The sequence below is a fragment of the Mizuhopecten yessoensis genome, unplaced genomic scaffold (assembly GCF_002113885.1).
Source record: "Mizuhopecten yessoensis strain PY_sf001 unplaced genomic scaffold, ASM211388v2 scaffold10059, whole genome shotgun sequence".
Taxonomy (NCBI): Eukaryota; Metazoa; Mollusca; class Bivalvia; order Pectinida; family Pectinidae; genus Mizuhopecten; species Mizuhopecten yessoensis.
The window spans coordinates 248,883-275,364 of record NW_018408358.1 but is presented as its reverse complement, the minus strand read 5'-3'; the positions used below and the strand labels follow the sequence as shown (position 1 = coordinate 275,364).

At 35.3% G+C, this 26,482-nt stretch overlaps 1 protein-coding gene across 1 annotated transcript in view; it reads right to left on the bottom strand.

Moving 5' to 3' along the window:
- Positions 1-6,488: 6,488 nt before the first annotated feature.
- Positions 6,489-26,482, bottom strand: part of LOC110459398 (histamine H2 receptor-like) — a 67,644-nt gene continuing 47,650 nt past the window's right edge. The window contains exon 2 of the mRNA XM_021511628.1: positions 6,489-13,445. The gene's annotated coding sequence lies outside the window, so the exon portion shown is untranslated. The remainder of the gene's footprint in view (positions 13,446-26,482) is intronic.

The following is a 26,482-nucleotide window of genomic DNA, read 5'->3' as shown; positions in this document are numbered from 1 at the left end:
ATGTTTATGCAACAGTACTTCTGATATTTCTTCATTGCACATATGTAAGATTGGATGTGGTTGACTGTTTCTTTTTCTACTAAGGGTCATGCTTTCCGGTTTTTTAGGATTGAAATCAACTAACCAAGATTTGGACCATTCAGTAATTTTTTGTAGATCTGACTCCATAATGTTGTTTGTTTCTAAGGGGTTTTCAACTATCATGTACAGAGTAGTATCATCAGCAAATAATTTGATAGAAGATTTGATATCGTTGACTATGTCATTAATATAGATTAAAAACAACAAAGGTCCAAGTATTGAACCCTGTGGAACTCCAGCCTTAACTCCTGCCCAATCAGAGTGAATATTAATGATTACAAGTCTTTGTTTTCTATTCGTTAAGTAGCCTTCGAACCATTTTAACAGCGATCCAGTTATTCCAATTTTTGATAATTTATACAACAGCCCTTTGTGCCAAACACTATCAAATGCTTTGCTGATGTCACAAAATACTACTCTTAGTTCTTTACCTCAATCTAATACCTTAATAAAATCGTTGGAAATACTTAATAATTGGTTAATAAAGGAATCGCCTGGCGTAAAACCTGATTGATATTTTGTTATTACTTTTAAATCAAGAAGAAAATTATGAACATGTTGTTCCCTTGTTGGCCGCTCCCGGTCAGGAAGGACAATCTCCAGCAAGAGTTCATCAGCGGGTCCTGTCAATGATTCCAAACGCAGGGAATTTGTAAAGGGGGCGCATTGACCTGTTCGAGTTGTGCAATGACCCATTTGACCGAAAGATCGAAGGTCGGGATCCCGTAGCTGAAGGCATCTTTGTCCTTGAGCGTGACCCATGTGGCTCAGTTCCGCGTGTTGAGAGTGGAGAGTGCTTTGGTCTGGCCCTGCGGGTTAGTTTAGGTAAGGTATTACAGAAAAGGTCAGTCAGCCCCGAACGATTTCCCGAAAATATCCGAGAGATTGGGATTAGACAGACATGAAACACACAATCGAAAGTCTGTGTTGTAGCTTCAACAAGCAGTTTAAATGCATGAAGAAATAAATATTAACAAGTTTTCTTTAAAAATGTCTAGTTTGATGTACACTACAGTAATAAAGAAAAATATTAATAAAAATCACTTCCTGTGTTGTAACACTGTAACATTTTACAAATAAAGTGGAAATCTATTGGATATATTTGATCGAAAGCTATTTTTAATAGACTCATACTGCCAATGTCGAGATCACTTTATTTACCGATCTACAAGATTAATAAAACCGATTCGCTCTGTCTCTTATATAGTCATCACACTTCACTGTGCGTCAAACTCAAAAAGTGCTAAAACTGTATCGACGTTCCGCGCTGGGGGAAAAAATCTATACGGAAATATTATCTCTCAGCCATGCTCTCCTCAGAGAGAGATGTTTACGAAAATAAAAACAACTTAGCTCTGAATGTATGTCAGTCCAGGTCACATGACAAGAACCAGAACGTGTTATCAGAGTCACGTGATTAGGTGTGGGAGTTGGCTATGTTTCTATTTCGGAAACGAAATGGACATTTCTGATTATTAACAGGAAACTGTGTATAGCTACACAGTGGAGCATGGATCCTATTTTTTTACATTAACTACAATCAGGGATGCGCAGTGAACCATTGCGAATCAATATATTTCTATTTTGCTGTTATGGAAAGGTTATTTTGTTCTGTCGACGGTCACACTCACCTAATTGGTTAACGTACTTTAGCTATTTCCACTGACAAAGCTGACCCCGATTCGGCTGGTAGCCACCTCGCTGTATAGCCGTTGTTCTGTGTCACGTTTTCCGCCATTTACAAAAAATATAATTACCGATATGTGAAAAAAAAAGGAAATTGTTAAAAGTTATAGAAATTCTAACAAAATACTTTTTTTCCCTTCAGAAATTAAATAAAAAATTGAGCAAGTATAGTGTTTGCCTTATGAAAAGGGATACCAGTGCATCAGCAATAATTGAAACAACTTGTTTTCGACTTGGGGTGTTATCCCCTATACATGTACAGTTGTACATATATTTAAAGACACATGAAAAGTGTGTTTTTTCTTGCTTAGATAAACTTCCCTTTTCAATATCCTCATTTTCATGTTTTATTATATGTGTTAAAATCTCTGGATAGCAACTGTGGTAATAAGTGTATGGTTGGATTTGGAGAGGTCGACCTTAATCATTTGGGTTCTTTTGTTTTGTTTTTGTTTTTGTTTTGTTTTGGGTTTTTTGTGATGGGGTGGGGATTGTGGCAATTGTAATTCTGTAAAATGCATTGCAGTATGCTATTTATGTGAAATTCATCTGCAGACAATGTCTTTAACAAATGTTTCAATAGAGTGTCAAAGGTAATTATTTAGTTCATCTTCAAAATTCTAAATTCCAAAGCGAAAAGAGGACAAATTAATTTGACTCCGGTGTCCAAATATTCATTAGCCTAATGACATAAAATGCATTAATCAAGGTAGAACTTCTGTTGGTGATGGTTTTATAATTGGACCTTCGAATTCGTGACAGTCGCTTTAACCAACTGTACTATCTGTTCACCGGAAGTCATCTGGTAGTCTTGGTAAAGTCAAAATAAAAGAGCAGTGGGCTTTTCTAGCGTTTTGCCTGCCTTGGGACAGGGATCGTTAAAAAAAGGTGGTCGGTTGGTGAAGTGGATAGTACATTTGCCTTTCAACAAGGCGGCCGGGGTTCGATTCCCCGATCGGACGTAAAAACGTATGGGGTCACCTGTCCGATCACATGGGTTTTCTCCGGGTACTCCGGTTTCCTCAAACAATAAGACCTCCCGCGCGCTTACATCCGGGCCACCAAGAGTAATTAATAAAAGTTGAAATAACTTGTTTCAAAATTGTTGTAAAATAATCCAGTCTATAATTTATCATAAAAAAGGTCTGTAGAAAATCGATTTTGTTTAGGATCATTTTTAATCTGGAGACATACATTCATGAATAGCTACAGTTTTTTGCATTGTAACGGGTAGGATTTTGTATGAATTCTGAATAAAGTAGCCTTTTACTTCCATTTCATGTTTTCCGGTTAGCGTCGTTCGTTACAGACCGGAAGTTTATCTACTTCCGCTGGTAGTGTATTTCCGTAAGCGTTATGTGATCTTATTGGATAGAGGATCGGGTATTGTTGGGGTGATGTATAAATAGCGAATGCACGTGTGGTTCGGTGTCATAGGAGGACAACGGGGACCACGTGCACGCGAAAGACATGGATCTGTGGACCGAAGCTGCTGTGACATCCTTTACGCATTTGTGACCTGGACGGGCCTAGGACATTTTTTTATCATAAGAGGGCCTGGTAAGCGGCAACCTACCCCCTCACGTCGACCGAAACACAGACTACCCGTTAGATGAAGGTAGACATAAAACCACTTACCAACCAAACAACAAGCCAATGGTTCGGTGTCGTCTGCTTGATAACCAAACTATTCGGTAGTGAGTCGGACGTAAAACCACTCAAACAATCAACCAGCCACTCATGTCGTCTACTGGATAACCAAACTATTCGGTAGTGAGACGGACGTAAAACGTTTCAAACAAACAACCAGTCACTCATGTCGTCTACTGGATAACTGAACTACTCGGTAGTGAGACGGACGTAAAACCACTCAAACAATCAACCAGCCACTCATATCATCTACTGGATAACCAAACTACACGGTAGTGAGGCGGACGTAAAACCACTCTAACAAACAACCAGCCATTCATATCATCTACTGGATAACCAAACTATTCGGTAGTGAGACGGACGTAAAACCACTAAAACAAACAACCAGCCATTTATATCGTCTGCACGATACCAAACTATTCGGTAGTGAGACGGACGTAAAACTACTCAATCAATCAATCATTGTTCGGTAGCCAGAATTTACAGTTTTTTGGCATTGTTGTAAGGATCCTGAGGATCTTGAAATTGTCAGACATCTTTAAGTTGCTAGCGTGCTGTCATATTCCTATTAAAACACGTAGTTTTGTACGAATATTGGTGCTGATACTAAAATGTGTCTTAAGTAATGTCGTTATGTAAATGAAACTTGATACACAAGGATACACATGTTTCAATCACTCACTAAGCTTAAATGAAACTCTAAATCAAACTTTCACTCAAATTCAATTATTATAAAATTCGGAAAGTAATATAATCTGTATGCGTATAAAAACTGTGCCTGATGCTTTTATTCCGTAAACATGCATATGTAATATGTTTTCATTTGAAAATCATGAAAAAAAATCACTGATTTAAATTCCACGTTCATGAATCATTTTACCAATAAAGCCTCATGTTACTTGGATTATGCGTTAACGAGCGAAGCTATTTCAACATTTTTTCTTTCAACTATTTCATTCGTCATTAAACTGAAAAGAAATTAACACGAAAAATAAAAATAAAAAATATATATAAAAGATGACATGACAAAATATAAATAATTGAAATATAAGACATATATATCCGCGCTGGAAGATGAATTCAAAAAAGACCGTAATTTTGTTGATACTAAGCCTCGTTGTGTCAAACGCCAGGGAGTAAGGCGTTTGTGACTTAAATAGGATTCCGACATCCGGTCAAAGACAGGAGGGGAAATAATCCAATTACGATATACCGTTATATTATATGTGTCAGCGTGTGGTGAAGATAAGGGGAGCGGTATATATGCATTGGCATCAACGTTCCGTGTGTAATTTTGTCCTCGTTGGCCACAGTAATGAATAATTTCCGGTGGGTCTGGAAGGAAACGGTCAGGGACGGTCTCGTGAGATCCAAGATTTTGACTGCTCATAATAAAATTGTAAAGTTTTGTAAATTTCTTGTCCGATGTCCAATTTATGACTGAAAAGCTGTCATACAAGGAATTATAAGCTTAACATTTGTACAACTTTTTAATTCCGTGGAGGCACGGTAGTCTAGTGGTAGAACGTCGGGCTCATGACCGAAGCTTTGCGGGCTCGAGTCACGGAACTGTGTTGTATCTATAAACAAGATACTTTACTCCGCTTGTTCCAGTGTACTCAGCTGTAAATGAGTACGTTGATGGGGAGTGCTAGAATTGTTGAATGCTAGCTGTGAGCGCCGAAATGCCAGCACCGGTTGTATGCTCCCCAGGGATTTGAGAAAATATATTGGCTGGTTGCAAAGGCCCTATAACCACAGATAATAATGTGTGAACCGCTTTGCGTCGACCTACAAACAAGGTAGTGATAAAGTGGTATATAAGAACCTCAAATTATTATTATCATTAATTCAATTGAATTTTGAAATCCCATAACTCACCACATGCTACTTTACACAAGTGTGCTAGTCCTGCGTCTTGCGTTGGAGAAACCTCCTTTGCGAATCTTCTGATTTAAAAAAAAATACTTTTGGCTCCTTTTTCAGCGACAAAACAGCAAAATTTAGAAATGAATTCGAGACAATATCCCTAGTTGACAATGACACTTGCCTGACATGAAATCTGAAGGGTTGGCATCCGATACAGCTTGATTAGTTCTCTTATAAGAGGACAGTATCAAGATGCGTCCCAAGAAGCTGGATCAGCTTACATCGACGTCGACACTGCATAAACACTCCATGAAAACATAATGAGTTTCTTAGAATTATTTTATAGGCTCCAACCGATTGTTGCCAACTTGTTTCATTCTTATGTTACTCTTGAAATACTATAGAGAGAAAATTGGTTGCCAAGTGACTTCAGAAAATTCTTGACTTTAATCACCTCAATTTCATCCTGCATCTAATTACAGTGTGTTCTTTTCGTCAGAGCCTGATCTTCTGTGAATGCTCCATTACAATGCCACGGACTTGGACAAACAACTGTTCAGAAGTTCTAGCGCTTCTGAATATCAATGACCATGGCATATTATTGAAGAGCGTGGAAAAAACTGACACTCTGTTCTGGATCCAATCCTAGTTTATGAACAGGGATAGGAAACGGGTGAGAGTAAGCAATGTTGGCTGTTATAGAAATGAGGAAACCCTTGACTTGAGTGTCATGTTACGCTTGGAACAGGAGTGTACTCCTGGTTATCATACCTCCGCTTTCTATTCAATTTGAAGCATGCTTGTTGATCGTCAGTATCTTGGTGAGCTCAAATACACGTAGGACGTAACTGAACTGGAACAATACGCAACTCATTGAGTTTATTTCCAAACACTTCAAAGAGTATACCCCCAATCCAGCGTGGAGTTGGTATAATATTGGCCACGTCATTTATGAACAACGTTTTTCTTCACAGATATTATAATTGTGTTTTACATCCTATTAACAGCTTTGGTCATTTAAGGACGTGCCAGGATTTTGAATTTTCGGAACCATTTATGATTTTATTTCTTTTAATTTGTATTTATTTGCGGGAAAGGGGGCAACAGATTCAAATCGAGTGGAAAAAATGAAACGTAGGGTATTTTCAAAATATAGCTTGATGCAGCAGTATTATGAAAGACAAAAAACGACAGCGATATGGTATAATATAACAATAATTTATTGAACTATCACATGGCTCGCGACACGTGATCTAACGAGCCTTTTTAACTACTAGCATCCATAAGTTAGTTAACAGAACAAGTGTTATGTCACATGTATACCACAACAGTGCATCATATAATACAACGACAAACAAGTATATCCATCACAATTCAATATCACATCTCGGTCCTAAATCTCGTACAGTACATGTCATAGAGTTTGGTACAATACCCCCATCCCACAAGATACCGCGTCATCGTCAGTACATATAATTCGGTCGCAAATATCCGTACAGTACATGTCGTATAGTGTAGTGCAATATCCCCCATCTCGCAAGACAACGCGAATTCATTATTGTGTCCATCACAATTGATTATTAGTATCATTATTCGGTCACTACTCCGTACAGAACATGTCATAGAGTTTAGTGCAATATACCCCATCCCACAAGCCGCCCCGAATGCACAATTGTGTTCATCGCAATTCATCATCAGTATCATTTCTCAGTCACTACTCCGAACAGTACCGTATGACATGTAGGTTTGCAGTATCTCCAATCCCACAAAACACCGTGAAATCACCCCTAAATGTTTCCGTCAAATTGATGTGACGTTCTCGTCATACAGCTCGGTGAAGCATTCAACTACATGCGGTTTTCAATGTCTCATCAACAAACATGGAAAAATATAATTCTATGATTTAATGAAAGATAACTAGTTTCGATATCTGCTTCTCTCTCACACAGTATATATTGTAAGAATACCTATTTTAGAGGAATTTGTTTTTGGCGTATTAGTTAAAATTCGAACAGATAAGCGCATTGATGAATCGGCGCTCTCACAATAAGTGTGATGTAGAACTACATACAGAAACTTCAATAGGTGCAATCATATATAAGCGCCGTACAAAGGCGCGAAAATCTCTAACAGTTGAATACCGCTAAAATATGTCCGTTTACAGTATTCCACGTAAGAACTTTGCGTAGTTTACCTCGTGGATGTTTTTCTCAATAACACACCAACCACCAAAATTAAATATTTCTTACTGTTCATTTGGAAATTATCAACCACCCTTCCTAGGTTCCCATACAGTGAAACACATTCATGCCATTTTCACCACATGTGTTCACATCCTCCACCCAACGTCCGAAAATTACGTTTGTTTACTAGTTACTGGTTGTACACGGAAAGATATTTCTCAAATCTAGATCTCCATACTCGGGCTATTCCACATGTTCGTACAGCGCATCTCTAAACACGTTTCAACTTCTCACAAATCACTGTCAATAATGAAACTATTTCAACAACCTCAGATTCCCATTTTCTAATTATCCCACGCTCACACTATCCCAAATAATGTCGTGAGACACAGTTGTCTGTAAAACATACGTCACTAGTCACGTGCTCGTTCAATAAACAAATATTTACTAAATGTGACTATTGTTTTAGGGTGATAGTGATGATACCTTTACTAGGCTACGATATACATTGTAGATATAGAGACGACCATGACAGGATCTAGTCAATGGGGAAAACAATCTGTAAGACGACCTGTTAACGCTATATTCGATAATATCACATAGTGCTATGGAAATTACCTTGACCTTCTGAAGTGGATAATGTCACATGACGCTATGGAGATAGTCTTGACCTACTTAAGTTGATTAATCATATGATGCTATGGAGATAGTCTTGACCTACTTAAGTTGATTAATCATATGATGCTATGGAGATAGCCTTGACCTACTTAAGTTGATTAATCATATGATGCTATGGAGATAGCCTTGACCTACTTAAGTTGATTAATCATATGACGCTATGGAGATGACATTGACATGGTTAATTGCACAACATTAAATAAAACCTATTCAGATTATCTAGATCGGGTTAATAGAACTGCCACGTGACTCTATAGAATATTATTAACAGGGTTAATGGAACATTATAAAGGTCATCTGAAAATATGGGGATGACCTTGACCGAGTTAATAGAATTATGCCACATGACGCTACAGGGATGACCTTATGGAACGGTAGGAATAACCTTAGAAGGCTATCAATCTGACACAAAGGATATGGCGTTACTTCAGATTACGCGTGCAGACATCCATTAATGATTTAGAGCGCGTCACGCGACGTACATAAAGTGACCTAAATATATCTCATATATATGAAAACAATATCACACTCCTCCCATTCTCTTGTGCACTTAATACATATTGTGTGCAATTTTCTTTATCATTATAACTTACAACTCCGCGTAATAATAAACATGTGAAATTTGATTATTTTATCACCGGAATAAGTAGAGTTAGTATACAGCTCATAATCTGAATTGTAGCTTGGGGACAGTTTCATGAATTTATAGGCCACTTGTCATATAACAATATCCTGTAGCCAGAGCGAGATCGAGTGTCAATAGTACCCACACGAAAGAGTGGTCAATACGCAATGTTCAATAATATCATTTGACCGTGAAAAGATATGTATCTCCTGCCTTGAGAAAATAGAGAGAATGTCACGTGACATATAGTTTATGAAGAGACAAGTACTTTGATGTTGTCCGAGGTGGAGGAACCATGTGTCCTTGAGTTACCATCAGATACCCAGAACGAATATCTATCAAAGACTAAGTGGTATGACAGATCACAAGTCACACAGGACCAGATGTCCTTGAGGAAACAGAGACGTGAAACAGAGACGTGAAACAGAAACGTGAAGTCCTAAAGACCACCAGCAGTCGTCCTTGAAAATTCACCTTTGATATGAGAGATCACATGTCTTGATAAACTTGAGAGATCAAAAAAAACAAGAGTTTATAAAGCCATACCGATCACAGTGTTATGAGCAACCACTTGTCCTAAAGAGACTTCTGGTCCATGCGAAACGCCGTGTAATGAGACAATAGTCCTTCAGAAAACGTATGTCGTAAGATTTCTTTTCCTTGAGAAACCACAAGTCATGAGCAACTTCTGGTCCTTGAGAAACCGTGTGTAATGAGCGTTAAGTCATTGGGAAACCACATGCAATAGCACTTCTTGTCCTTGAGAAAACGTGTGTAATGAGCGGCTAGTCCTTGAGGACCGTGTGTAATGAGACGCCAGTCCTTGAGAGACGTGTGTAATGAGACGCCAGTCCTTGAGAGAAGTGTGTAATTAGACGCTAGTTCTTGAAAGTTCCTGTGTAATGATACACCACATGTATAATTAAATAAATTTCCTTGAGAAACCACATGTACAAATGTAATAAAACTACCTGTCTTTGAGAACCGAGTGAAATGAGACCCAAAACCTTGAGAAACCACGAGCATAAATCTTCTTGTCCGTGAGAACCGAGTGAAATGAGACGCTAATCCTTGAGAAACCACGTGCATAAATCTTCTTGTCCTTGAGAACCGTGTGAAATGAGACGCTAGTCCTTGAGAAACCACGTGTAATGGTACACTACATGTATAATTAAATAATTTTCCTTGAGAAACCACAAGTCATGGATAACTACTAGTATTTGAGAAACCTTGTGTGCAGTGATCATGAGATGCTAATCCTTTAGAACCGTGTGTTTTATATTTCAAATGTTTTGATTGATTCACAAACTGAGTAAAGATATACATATATTTGCGGTATAACAGTAGCCTCGTAACTGACAATATAAATACAACGCAAAATTATTAATATAGATACAATCAATTTTTGATTTCCTTTAAGATATCAACTTCACGCAGTTATACACACTCATCGCACTCATCCACACACACACAGCACACGCGTACGACCATTCTCATCACAACGCTCTACTACACATATATAGTAATAAACACATCACCATATTCTTAAAAATAACCATTTTGATTTCATGTTAAAAATAGCACATATATATGTTTATATTTATCTTTCTTTTCATAGTCTTTTCAACTTCTATGACACTTAAATAAAATACGTTTGAATGACAGCTACGTATACTGTGGAACGGTAACTCGACAACTCGACAAAGTCAATGAAACCTGGTTAGTTTTAAAATCTTAATTCTACGTATATTCCATCGATGTTTTTTTTAAAAACATAAAGATTGAAAACATAAAGAGTTAGTTAATATAAATTGGTCAAAAGTAACCCGTGGAAACAAATACAAAAACAGATTTTCAACTAAAAAAAGGAGTAAAGGTGAACAGAAAGTCAAAGATTACTTAAAGCTAACTATACTGTAAAGATGCAACTGTTTGATAACTTTATACAAGTTAAAACACAAAAAAATCATCTGGAATATTTCCAAAAATAATAACAGAGAACAAATGGCATCGTTTGTATCTAGATTCCCAATGTTCATCCACAGACAGGAAATACAAACAAATACGTACATAATTAGATTCTGTATCATTTTGTAATCGAATCTAGAAATTTAATCAGACTTTTAAACACAGCAGGATTTTAATTCATTTTTTCATAATATTGAAATTCAAAACTCAAAATTGCATGTACATGGATTGAAACGCCATATGTTTACATGGAAATGCATTTTTTCTTCATGTTTTTAGACTTTTTACACAAATCTTATTTTTGAATGTTCGTAAATAAACCTTCAAACAACGACTTTGAACCTGTTCCGAGTGCGCTTAGTGCGTCAGTACCAAATTCCACAAAGACAAAATTTATCTCGGAACAATCATCTTCTCGTGGGTATTTAAACAGCACTTATCTTTACATATCATTTGTATTATGTCCAACAGATGTTTAATCGCAAAAAAAGATTGTTAGATACAGAGATCGACATATGAGAGCGTTAAAATAGGTATTGTAGATGACTTATATTTCGAGAGAAAATCATTTTCACGATGCTTCGCGAGAAATGTGGGATTTGAAATAAGATTTATCGCCGAATATAGTTAAACATCATTGTTTTTGCATTGCAAACTAACATCCTCTCGAATATATCGACGGTAGTAACATCGCATAGAATCAAGGTAGAAATGTTTACTGCAGGTCGATTAGTTTTAGCGAATATACATTTTTGCCACTCGCGAATATTTTCTCTCTGTGAAGATATAATGAACAGTATATATCAATTGGTAAAGGTATCTGAAAAATACTTATTAAATATTTATATCTGCAATCTCATGTGTAAAATGACTTTCATAAATATTTTTTTTTAAATGGTATTTAAAATGACAAATTTAAACTTTTTGAAAGTCCTTACCGTATCGAAATACATTGATTTTCCCTTTACTTATACCAACCCTGTTCATCTCGTTTATAAACGTACGAACACGCGAGCGATTACCTTAAAGCTATGATAGTTTTTTTTCTGCAAATTGGTCCGAACTTAAGCTATTGACTATTAAGAAAGTTCGATATTCTTGCCGTATTTCCAATATAATTGTACCATGTCGCACCACAAGTGATAAAGGATCATTGGTACCGTTTGCCTGCGTAACGACCGGTCGCCCGTTACTACTGGAAACCAACACGAAACAACTATCCCTGGGGGTACGGTAAAGATGAGCGACGTTCTGTTTATGACATTTGTGACAAATACGTCTGTTATGATATAGTACAGCAATGCACATACTTGACAAATGTAGATTTCTCTTTACATAATGGTTTATATCTCATACACTTTAAATGTTTGTGCATTGTCAAACGAAAACAAAATCTTAAGTTTGTATATTTGTAGCAAATAATAATAAAAAATAACATTGTAGTGCGAAAATATGTTAGTTCTTTCTCCATCCTTACGCTCCAGGAAAAAATGACAGGAAAATAAAGAAAGAAAACAAAAGTTTGACCAGCTAACTGAAGGAATTAGCATAAATGTTCCTGAATATTTGCGTCCGGAGAAGCGAGCTTTCCAGTTTATCGGAGTTCGGATTACCATTATTCCACTTCACAACATATTTCCTGTATATAAAGGATCTTGATCTATTTTGATCGATTTCAAGTCTGTGACGAAGTGAAAACGTTTTCAGTAAAAAAATGGCGTTAGCATTCTTGTAGTTCCTATTGGACTATAGGTCAAAAAAAAAACAGGCTGCATTTTTCTTCTAGCCTATTTCTCCTCTAGCATCAGACAGCAAAATGATTTCTAGCATTAAACAGGAAAATGTTTAAAATTATTGGAGTATATATATATTTGTTTTAATTTAAAATTCTAGAGACAGGGGCAACTTCTCAATAAATTACTGATGACTGATTTTCTTTGCAATGCCGTGATAGGTTAAGGATGTATGCCTCCTTATTGTATGTGTCAGGTATCTCAACCTCCGTTTCAAAAGAGTTCCTTGAAAAATCAGAAAATAGTTATTAGATTGTTCAAGGGAGATAACTCTTACACAAATCACAGATATGACCTAAGGAAGCATATACCCTTTAATCTAGACAAAAAAAAATATGCAATTGATGAAATATGACCGAGTACAAAGGCGGCCCTCAGTCAATGGTTCGTACGTATCAAAATATAACCAGACTGTCATTATTTCTCTGACAAAACACTTCAAGTTGATATGACTAATATATATATCTTAATACACCACAAAATATCACACACTTTGTCGTCTTTCATTCCCTTCACGTGCAGGACCAGATTTCTATTATGGAAGCAAATGACAAAAAATCAATTTCACCGTCTGCTCAAAAGTTATAAAAATCGATTGCCAGCTTTGTCTTCTTTGGGGAAGATTAAAAACTGCATTGTTTTATGTATCGTACGTAATACTTCTTTGATTAGTGTACCGTAGTTCTGACGTCATATGTCCCTCTGACGTCATTAGCTGTTTTTGTAATTAACTTTGATACTGCTCTCAAGAAAATATCAGGGTTTTTTTCCACAGCTATCCATTCCTATTAAGTCATGTAGAGGACTGCAAACCATTCGTGGAAACTTTTGCTAACTTCTAACTTCTACATCCTGACTTCTACTTCCGGCTTACTTTCTACTTCCGCTCACTCAGGTGCTCCTAAAAGAAATCTGCAAAAGAAAAAAAGAAATAACTATCATCAAATATTTCATTACTATACATTTGTGGTATATGATAACAAAAGAAACTATAAGATCGTCTCCATCGAAACATAATTATATACTTCAATTATTTACAAAAATGTTTTCGCCTTTATATGAATAAATAAATCTTATAGGTAAGGAAGGAAACACGGGGGTGGGGTCTTAACGTAACGTGGGAGGAAACCAGTTTCCAGAGAAAATCCATGTGGTCGAGCAGGTGACCCAATAATACGTGTTTACGACTAACTGGGGAGTTGGACCCGGCCGTCTTGGTGAAAGTCGATTGCACTATCCACTACGCCACAGAACAACCCTCGTTTCCATTCCTTTAGACTCTTATGAATCTCACTATAACTCGTTCCATACATGTAAGATATAACGGGACACTTAAAATAGAACATGTGCGAATCAAATAGTTGGTACCTACAACCACATATGAGGCGACCAACGTGGGATCATTGGAATATCGTGATTTTCTGTTTGCCCTTTTGGAAACAACAATATTGACTTGCCTTCCAAAATGATAACGCTATAACTTCCTGCATGTCTTTTCTCTTTCTTATTTACTCTTTTTTTATTCGGTGATGCATATCAAGGAAATTTTGTTTCCAATAATAAAAAAAAAAAAATATGAAACGGACTTTAAATGAAGTGCCAATATACCCAACCACCAATAAAATAAAATAAAATATCAGTTTGTGACGACGTTGTTTTAATAACATCACTGACAATATCAAATTAAGATTAAATTTCTCATATTACTGTTTCTTATCCTTTAATTCTGATTTATTTGGTTTTTTACTCCTGTTTTGTTGTATAACGTCAGTGAAAATGTCCAATTAATGCTTGAGCTCTTACAATTTACATTCATTCTCTTTCCATACTCCAACGTCAGTGAAACTATTATTGCCTTTTCTTTCTTTTATGTGCATATTGTTGTGTGCGAAATCGATTTCTTTTCTGTAAAGTCACAGACCACATTTAGAATTGAATTTCAAAAAAATCATCTCATTTTATAAATAAATAATCTGAATTTAGAATTTTCATCTAAAGATTGAAGCCGCATGAGACCCATAATACAGGATATAAAATATCTATTCGGATGGGTTTTGTTTCCAGAATTTGACAATTAATTTACGTGAATAGATTTAAGTCGTTTTAAATCATCAGGAGTTTGATATTTTAATTCTCTCATCAAACAAAATCAAATTAATTCCGAAAATAAACCGGTCAGTAAATGTAAACATGTTAAAATAAAATCAAAATAAGGTAAAAAAAAAGTACCTTACATATGATACTTAACGTGTGATTCGTGTCAGAGTTATCTCCCTTCATTTTTTTCAATTGGTTTATTATATGTTTAATACTTAAATATTAATTTCGTATAAGTTTCATCAAAACCGTCGTTCGTACACCTTTCATATATCATCAACATACATGTAGCATCAAAGAACGGTTAACACCGATGTAGTTTCCCCTTAAGGAAGTCTTTGGGACATATATATATGATGGTAATGAAGCAAAAAATTCCTTAACAACTTATTTCTGCAAATCACCTAATATTTGTTAATTTTTGTTTTCCGAATTCTGTTCCAATCGATTCCCTGACGATAGTTTAACATAAATACCGTACTGAGGTGCGTGTTTATATATCTACACTGACTAGAGCTGGATTTTACCAGTACACGCGACCTTCGCGAACAGATGTGATTTATTTGCGGCACGCCAACTGCACGGATTGTTTTCATAGGCGAACAATTAGAGTCTTTTATCCTAAATATATCTGCCGTTTGTTTACACTTGTCGCTCTATCTCGCTGAATTCCCTTATCGTATATATGTGTTTTGTTTACTCTCACGCGTCTGGCCTTCCAGTAAGATAGATGTGCTGGTGATTGAGGTAACACCAGGATAGACATCTACAGATCTGATAGACGGAAAAAATCAGGGAAGAATATATCCCCAATTAACATTTAGGAGACTGATAGTCCCTTAATCAAACCCTAGATAAATCATTAAATCTCGAAAAAATCTTTTTTTTAATGCATGAAAGGCGAATATCGAGGATAACGTGTAATACAGACTTAAGTCATGTTGACGGGGCGCCGTTTTTTACTTTATTTCATTTTAGTGACATCACCAATTCATTAAAGTAATTATTATAATCTTCACGAGGTTGATAAATAATTGTATCAACCTCCTTGAACGTTCATGATTGTAAACTAGTGATATCACCAAATTAGTTAGCTAGTTTCACTTAATCATTATAATGATATATCAACAATTATAATTCATTGTACTGATATCACTTTTATCAAATGATGATATGAAAGGAATACAATGTAAAACGGGGCGATAGGGTAGTGTAGTGGAAAGTTCACTCGCCGTTCACCAAAAGAGCTGGGGTTCTAATCCCCGATCGGACCTGAAAAGTTATTGGGTCACCTTGCCCGATCACACATGGGTATTCAGTATGACCCTTTGTGCACTTCCATCTGGGCCAACAAGTGTGATTAATATAACATGTAATAACGTGTTTCATAATTGTTATAAAATAAATCAAGTTTACATTTTACATGTAAAATGGCTCGCTATCTTCATATATGTTCTGACGTTTTAGAAGTGATGTGCGCAGTTTTGTTGAAGTTTTGTTAACAAAACAAATATTGCTTTTTATTTACCAGTTTTAAAGATGTTTTCTTATAAATGCCTAAAATAATAAGTTTTATTTACTTAAAACACCCATTAAACGAACGCAAATTTTTGGCTGAAAACTTGAGTGCTAACTCATTCTAGATACAGTTTATTGGAGATGTCAATTCAGCGTGTCTGGGACCTCGAACGATGACGGGAGTAGCTAGGCGCGATTTCACATGTACATTTACACGCACGTGGAAAAGCTCTCACAAATCAAATCTATTTCAGGCGAGCAGAGATCTCATTAGTATTCCTAATGCGATAGACATAAAACGAACAACATTGTCTATTTCATCGCTAAGAAACAGTAATAAGCTTAATCACTTAAAAACAATACCGGGGAATTAGCCATTTATATTTGGAATCGGACATAATATTCAATCATGTAACATATATACGACGAACATGAAATCGACAATACACTAATTGACTTACCTGTCTGAAAGGTATTGTCAGGTGCAAATGATATATTTATATATATATAGAAGGCTTTATATGGAAGCACTTAAGTCTGTTCCGTGTAGCCATAAAAGCGGTAATAGCCACATATTTTCCTTTCTCCCATTTACGTGATTCTTATTACAAGAACAGATGATGCGGATAATAAATTTCTATATTTAGAAATACTACATCCAATTACTCCGTTCGTCCGGCGGGAGAGGGATTGAATAATGATATTGTTAACGCCTTGACCTTCCTACACTAAAAATATTGATTTTGTTAGAAACAAGCATCATCCAATTTTTTTTTAAATCCTTTAAGATTAATGTAAACGACACTTGTATGATGTTTCAATTCATTCCGCTATAATAAAATGAAACAATAAATCGACTTATATAATGGTATCCATTTCTTTGATTTCTGAAATAATCCTACTTGTTTCGGATTTAGGAACAATTTTCCGTCATCGTATTTTTTTTTTAATTATATATAAAAAAAAAAGGGAAATAAATAAAACGGAACGTTAATGCATTTCTTTTCATTTTACTAAATATGGAGAATAATTAAAAACAAAATGGTCATTGATAAATTGAATTTAAATTTTGGAAATTTACTATGAATTGTAGGTTTAACCCAAGCCCATATTTTGATAATTTTGTATTTCTATGATTCCGTTGTCTTCCTCATTATATAATGCTTTTTGATGGGAATAGTACAACAAATATTGTAAAACGTTTCCAGTAAACTGCTTTACTCGAATCCCTTTGTTGTAAATGTGTCCGTCAACAGTCGATCGTCCGTCACACAAATTGTGATATTCCAAGAAAGTCCCGTTGATATTAAATCAACAGCGACTTGTAAACACCATATGATAAAAAAACAAACAAAACCCAAATGTTAAACTAAATTCCACATCACTATTTCAATTCAATTCAGTTCAAGTTTATTCCGGGGGCCCTACGACCCATAGGCATACATAAATATAATACATAATATTACATACATATGTGGAGAGTGATCTCTCATGACATGCATACAGAACACAGAAAGTAACATATACATGTATGTATACGATACACAAACAACATACTGACAGAGACGGGAGGTAACTCCGCGGCAATGTTATCTTGATTGCGATTACATAAATGCCGAGTCAATCTACCAATTATTACTAAGTTTTAATGAATATACATTTTACACCATTAGCAATAATCCTTGTATTATACAGACAGACAGACATACAGACACAGACAGACAGACAGACCCACACCCACACACGCACACACACACAGAAGTATAGGTAATAATTATTTTTCAGTATAGGTATGCTTTTCTTTGCATTCAAAATGATACATGAAATACATATGAAAGGTGTTTAACGATAACATTCGCGTTTAGCCAAAGTATGTTTTTCTTTACTTAACGGCAGAATGCTAAGGTATACATGGTTACAAAACATACCTATTGCATACGTATTTGGAGAGTGATCTCGCATGACAAGCATACCGAACACAGAGAGTAACATAAACATGTATGACACTGTATAAAATTTCAGCGTTAGTGGTTGTATGGATTTTAGTACACGTGCCACACACGTATGAATTGTATAAGGAACCCCCATGGGCTATGTGTTGTTCGTAAGCCTCTCACACTAATTACTAGGATAATTAATTTATCTGTCCGGTGATCTAATTAATTTCAGGATACCAGACCTGGCGAAGCGCGAGACAAGATCCGGAGATATGACCCGATACATTTACAGTGCAAGAAGGCCAACTGCAACGGGGTCAAAGCCGTCTAAATATAGGATTACAATCAGGAGAGTGAAATGATCAGCCGTTTGTCATGTGGCAATTACTGTAATGAGGATGTTATGATATTAATAATTTTCGCATTATGATTAAGGCGTTTTGTGGGAAAGTTACAGAAGGGAGAAGTCAATGTGATGTCACCAGCACAGTTGGTAGTGCGTCGGTTAATGTATTTGACTGCAAGGGTTGCAGATTCGTATACCAACAAACACGTTATCCGTGTTTCTCAACTTAACTTGCCTAGAATGTAGTAAGTTGGGGCCCTTTCGTTTATGCCGACAAACCGGTTCGCCATTGAAAGTCTTTCTAAATTGCACAACATCAAATCACAAGGCCCGTTTTCATAAACGAGCAAACTGTGGTCAAACCGATCCCACCATTTGGAACTCAATAAAAGAAAGTTGCCCTGCTGCCCTGCAGTATCCAAGTGATATTGCAAACTATAAATGAGCCGTTTGAAGAACGGAACCATAACAAGTAGGACACCAATACCACTTCCGAAACACAAGCATTCGGATACACATGTCAAGCTACAAATTGGATCACATGGTAAGCTAATGAGTAATGCTGATCCCATACTTTCGCACGATAGACAAATCGGTTCATTTGACGCAACCAATAGGAATTTTAAATACCATAGAGACCGGAAAATGCATTTCAAAGTAAATTCATTTCATTTGGATAAGTCTTCGTGACATCCGAGGAAATGAATATACTTTCAGACGACTTTGCCAAAAGAAATCTTTACACATGTTTCGTACTGTTCATGAAGGCAGATAACACCACTGCACGAATTATAATCGCAAAGAAATTTTCCTCTTCAGAGTTGCTTCTCTTTTTAATTAAAAAAGGAACAATAAGAATTTGCCTCTCATGGTTAGAGTTACTTTCTCTTTTTCGTCCCTCATTTTGATAATTTGCATTTACGAAATCTGAAAAGCAACATTGTTTAGTGTAGGATCTTCAGTGCACAAGTCCCGAGGTTGACATGTGATATACTGGTTGCGGTTTATATTCTTATTTCAGAAATTTATATATATATCTATATATCACCAGTATATATCAGTTTGGCCTTCACATTAATTCTTATTTACAGCTTAACCGAAGTAAATAAATGTCTGGTGGGATTTTCGTGTCATTTTTCACACGTAAACAGCATTATTACATGGTTTGGGATGCGGAGTTATATATTTATTGTCTAAACCTGCAAACCGTCTAAAAGAATAAAACGTGTCAGGATTGATAAATCCGGAACATACGAAAGTGCATGGAAACCCATCAACATCAACAGCTGACTACTATAACTTTTGATAAAGTGTTACAATATATACATTATCTGTCAGATAATTCCGTCGAAACATTTCTCCTCCAGGGCTCGACGTTATTAGAAAATACATCATTTGAAAATTCCGACAACTCGCTAGACCACAGGGACCTGCGAATTTGCTACAGTTTTGCTATGTCTGGTCCTTACCAGACGTGTTCAAAGTAATCAGATTCAGGGGTTAAACTTCCGTAAAAAAAACACCCCTCCCAACGATGGTATCCGACGATAAATTGGTATTTATCCCTAAAACGTCTAACTCTACCTTGAACACATCAGCCAAGGTCCAAACATAAACTGTAACAAATTATCATGTCCCTGTGCGCTAGACCAATATAAATTATCTGCGGACATTTTTGTTTTCCTAACTTATGAAAGATATGCGAACTTGTTCAGATTTGATACAGAAATTTGAGCGATAACTCTATTTACTTCCAATGGCGAAAAGATAAGGAATTTTTCAACGCCAGGTCATGAACCCGCCGAAAAGCTATAAATAGATATTATCTGTTTGCAGAACCCAATTTTATTAACACAGTGTGCTATAAATAGATTAACAGCAGAAATCTACGGAAGGTTATCACTGACACAAATCGCAGTACCGTAAGTTATGGGGGAGTGATTTTTCACGACCGTTCAAGAGTTTATAATAACAAAACACCAGATCACACATAATTCGCCATACAAGATGTATGTGTTTTATAAGTAATATCATATCTGGTTTCTAAATTCAACTTTTTGAATTATTTTTCTAAGTATTAAGTACTAAGTATAACCACTCAATCACATGTACATGGTGTATATTTTTTAAACCCTGCTGTATTTGAAGTATCTCCTCCAACTTACCGAGTGATGCTCTGACCTTTTAAAACTTCTAATATTACTCTCCTCTACATCAGGATAAAAAACCTACACCCTGTTATTGATTATCATGTCCTGTGATCAGGATAGAAAACTACACCCTGTTATTGATTATCGTGTCCCTGTGACCAGGATAGAAAACTACACCATGCTATTGATTACCATGTCCCTGTGATCAGCATAGAAAACTACACCATGATATCAATTATCATGTCCCTGTGATCAGGATAGAAAACATACACCCTGTTATTGATTATCATGTCCCTGTGATCAGCATAGAAAACTACACCATGTTATCAATTATCATGTCCCTGTGATCAGGATAGAAAACCTACACCCTGTTATTGATTATCGTGTCCCTGTGATCAGGATAGAAAACATACACCCTGTTATTGATTATCATGTCCCTGTGATCAGCATAGAAAACTATACCATGTTATCAATTATCATGTCCCTGTGATCAGGATAGAAAACCTACACCCTGTTATTGATTATCGTGTCCCTGTGATCAGCATAGAAAACTACACCATGTTATTGATTATCATGTCCCTGTGATCAGGATAGAAAACATACACCATGTTATTAATTATCATGTCCCTGTGATCAGGATAGAAACCTACACCATGATATCAATTATCATGTCCCTGTGATCAGGATAGAAAACCTACACCATGATATTAATTATCATGTCCCTGTGAATACACTGTATCAATATATAGTGTAGAGTCGGACCTCAAGTTGACAAGCTTTATTATGTTGATTCTCGTCGGTCTCGAAGTATTTCGTACTGTATTTAACCCGGCTATCTCCAATACAGCGACACTCTGTTATGTAGACTTATATTTTTGTCAAACAAAATATTTGCATTATAAATGAATGAGTCGGGCGATATGTCGAATAAGACAAAAAAGGAATTGACTTACAAGGGACATTTATAGATAGATGTTTTATGTCACAGCTGCGGCGAGTTGTGTGCATCAATAAAATCTTTTTATTTGTCTTCCTTCCTACATGTAGGTAGAATTTCATATATCTGTTTCTTACACTTTTGTATATCCGACAGTTTAAGCTACTAATTATATTTTATATATATAAAATTATATAGATGTTAACACTTCAACTGTCGGATCTACAAAAGTGTAAGAAACGGATATATCTGTTTCGTACACTTGTGTAGATCCGACAGTTTAAGCTACTAATTAGATTTTTATATATCTGTTTCGTACACTTTGGTAGATCCGAGAGTTTAAGCTACTAATTAGATCTTTATATATCTATTTCGTACACTTTTCTAGATCCGACAGGTTAAGCTACTAATTAGATCTTTATATATCTGTTTCGTACACTTCTGTAGATCCGACAGTTTAAGCTACTAATTAGATCTTTATATATCTATTTCGTACACTTTTCTAGATCCGACAGGTTAAGCTACTAATTAGATCTTTATATATCTGTTTCGTACACTTTTGTAGATCCGACAGTTTAAGCTACTAATTAGATCTTTATATATCTGTTTCGTACACTTTTGTAGATCCGACAGTTTAAGCTACTAATTAGATCTTTATATATCTGTTTCGTACACTTTTGTAGATCCGACAGTTTAAGCTACTAATTAGATCTTTATATATCTGTTTCGTACACTTTTGTAGATCCGACAGTTTAAGCTACTAATTAGATCTTTATATATCTGTTTCGTACACTTTTGTAGATCCGACAGTTTAAGCTACTAATTAGATCTTTATATATCTGTTTCGTACACTTTTGTAGATCCGACAGTTTAAGCTACTAATTAGATCTTTATATATCTGTTTCGTACACTTTTGTAGATCCGACAGTTTAAGCTACTAATTAGATCTTTATATATCTGTTTCGTACACTTTTGTAGATCCGACAGTTTAAGCTACTAATTAGATCTTTATATATCTGTTTCGTACACTTTTGTAGATCCGACAGTTTAAGCTACTAATTAGATCTTTATATATCTGTTTCGTACACTTTTGTAGATCCGACAGTTTAAGCTACTAATTAGATCTTTATATATCTGTTTCGTACACTTTTGTAGATCCGACAGTTTAAGCTACTAATTAGATCTTTATATATCTGTTTCGTACACTTTTGTAGATCCGACAGTTTAAGCTACTAATTAGATCTTTATATATCTGTTTCGTACACTTTTGTAGATCCGACAGTTTAAGCTACTAATTAGATCTTTATATATCTGTTTCGTACACTTTTGTAGATCCGACAGTTTAAGCTACTAATTAGATCTTTATATATCTGTTTCGTACACTTTTGTAGATCCGACAGTTTAAGCTACTAATTAGATCTTTATATATCTGTTTCGTACACTTTTGTAGATCCGACAGTTTAAGCTACTAATTAGATCTTTATATATCTGTTTCGTACACTTTTGTAGATCCGACAGTTTAAGCTACTAATTAGATCTTTATATATCTGTTTCGTACACTTTTGTAGATCCGACAGTTTAAGCTACTAATTAGATCTTTATATATCTGTTTCGTACACTTTTGTAGATCCGACAGTTTAAGCTACTAATTAGATCTTTATATATCTGTTTCGTACACTTTTGTAGATCCGACAGTTTAAGCTACTAATTAGATCTTTATATATCTGTTTCGTACACTTTTGTAGATCCGACAGTTTAAGCTACTAATTAGATCTTTATATATCTGTTTCGTACACTTTTGTAGATCCGACAGTTTAAGCTACTAATTAGATCTTTATATATCTGTTTCGTACACTTTTGTAGATCCGACAGTTTAAGCTACTAATTAGATCTTTATATATCTGTTTCGTACACTTTTGTAGATCCGACAGTTTAAGCTACTAATTAGATCTTTATATATCTGTTTCGTACACTTTTGTAGATCCGACAGTTTAAGCTACTAATTAGATCTTTATATATCTGTTTCGTACACTTTTGTAGATCCGACAGTTTAAGCTACTAATTAGATCTTTATATATCTGTTTCGTACACTTTTGTAGATCCGACAGTTTAAGCTACTAATTAGATCTTTATATATCTGTTTCGTACACTTTTGTAGATCCGACAGTTTAAGCTACTAATTAGATCTTTATATATCTGTTTCGTACACTTTTGTAGATCCGACAGTTTAAGCTACTAATTAGATCTTTATATATCTGTTTCGTACACTTTTGTAGATCCGACAGTTTAAGCTACTAATTAGATCTTTATATATCTGTTTCGTACACTTTTGTAGATCCGACAGTTTAAGCTACTAATTAGATCTTTATATATCTGTTTCGTACACTTTTGTAGATCCGACAGTTTAAGCTACTAATTAGATCTTTATATATCTGTTTCGTACACTTTTGTAGATCCGACAGTTTAAGCTACTAATTAGATCTTTATATATCTGTTTCGTACACTTTTGTAGATCCGACAGTTTAAGCTACTAATTAGATCTTTATATATCTGTTTCGTACACTTTTGTAGATCCGACAGTTTAAGCTACTAATTAGATCTTTATATATCTGTTTCGTACACTTTTGTAGATCCGACAGTTTAAGCTACTAATTAGATCTTTATATATCTGTTTCGTACACTTTTGTAGATCCGACAGTTTAAGCTACTAATTAGATCTTTATATATCTGTTTCGTACACTTTTGTAGATCCGACAGTTTAAGCTACTAATTAGATCTTTATATATCTGTTTCGTACACTTTTGTAGATCCGACAGTTTAAGCTACTAATTAGATCTTTATATATCTGTTTCGTACACTTTTGTAGATCCGACAGTTTAAGCTACTAATTAGATCTTTATATATCTGTTTCGTACACTTTTGTAGATCCGACAGTTTAAGCTACTAATTAGATCTTTTTATATCTGTTTCGTACACTTTTCTAGATCCGACAGTTTAAGCTACTAATTAGATCTGCATATATCTGTTTCGTACACTTTTGTAGATCGGGCAGTTTAAGCTACTAATTAGATCTTTTATATCTGTTTCGTGCACTTATGTAGATCCGACAGTTTAAGCTACTAATTAGATCTGTTTATATCTGTTTCGTACACTTTTCTAGATCCGACAGTTTAAGCTACTAATTAGATTTTTAAGATATCTTTTTCTCACACTTTGTAGATCCGACAGTTTAAGCTACTAATTAGATCTTTTTATATCTGTTTCGTACACTTTTATAGATCCGACAGTTTAAGCTACTAATTAGATCTTTTTATATCTGTTTCGTACACTTTTATAGATCCGACAGTTTAAGCTACTAATTAGATCTTTATATATCTGTTTCGTACACTTTTGTAGATCAGAGAGTTTAAGCTACTAATTAGATCTTTATATATCTGTTTCGTAAACTTTTGTAGATCCGACAGTTTAAGCTACTAATTAGATCTGTTTATATCTGTTTCGTACACTTTTCTAGATCCGACAGTTTAAGCTACTAATTAGATCTTTATATATCTGTTTCGTAAACTTTTGTAGATCCGACAGTTTAAGCTACTAATTATATTTTTATATATCTGTTTCGTACACTTATGTAGATCCGACGGTTTAAGCTACTAATTAGATTTTTATATATCAGTTTCGTACACTTTTCTAGATCCGGCAGTTTAAGCTACTAATTAGATCTGCATATATTTGTTTCGCACACTTTTGTAGATCCGACAGTTTAAGCTACTAATTATATTTTTATATATCTGTTTCGTACACTTATTTAGATCCGACAGTTTAAGCTACTAATTAGATCTGCATATATCTGTTTCGTACACTTTTCTAGCTCCGACAGTTTAAGCTACTAATTAGATTTTTATATATCTGTTTCGTACACTTTTCTAGATCCGGCAGTTTAAGCTACTAATTAGATCTGCATATATCTGTTTCGTACACTTTTGTAGATCCGAGAGTTTAAGCTATTAATTAGATCTTTATATATCTGTTTCGTACACTTTGGTAGATCCGACAGTTTAAGCTACTAATTAGATTTTTATATATCTATTTCGTACACTTTTGTAGATCCGACAGTTTAAGCTACTAATCATATTTCTATATATTTGTTTCGTACACTTTTGTAGATCCGGCAGTTTAACCTATTAATTAGATCTTTATATATCTGTTTCGTACACTTTGGTAGATCCGACAGTTTAAGCTACTAATTAGATATTTATATATCTATTTCGTACACTTTTGTAGATCCGACAGTTTAAGCTATTAATCATATTTCTATATATTTGTTTCGTACACTTTTGTAGATCCGGCGGTTTAATTTATTACTCACATGACTCAAATGCACTATGCATTAACAAATGGATAAAAATTTCAACATCAATAAGTTTTTTAACCCTAGTTTACACAACAATGTACTCTTATCTGTATTTCTGAAATAATCTCTCTTGTAATGCTGTTTTACATACTAGCCTCCATTTGTGCATTAACCTTTTTGTAACTGTTATTCCTCTTTAACATCACAAAGCTTAAATATTTGACTCATAGCGAGAGAAAAAAATGCCTTTATGATCTCACAGTGTACCAGGCTTTTGTGTCTAAAAGTGCTTCTATAAATATAAAAAAAAATCGGTAGTAATTCCCTCCCCTGTGTGTCATCCCTATACTTCCCTTTCCGACCCACAGGGGCATGTCACGTACTATTATAGCAACGTGGGCGTGACAGTATATATATATATTTTCCCACACCGTAACCCCCTCCCAATGCTGCCCCAATCACTGCGCGTGCCAACCCCGCCCCTAATCACGTATCCTCCCCATCCCGCCCCTATGACTGCGTACCCTCCCCTAGCTCACCCCCCAACAACAATGCGTACTCTCCCCATCCTGCCTCCATCCCTACCTACCTACCCATCCCGCCCCCAATGACT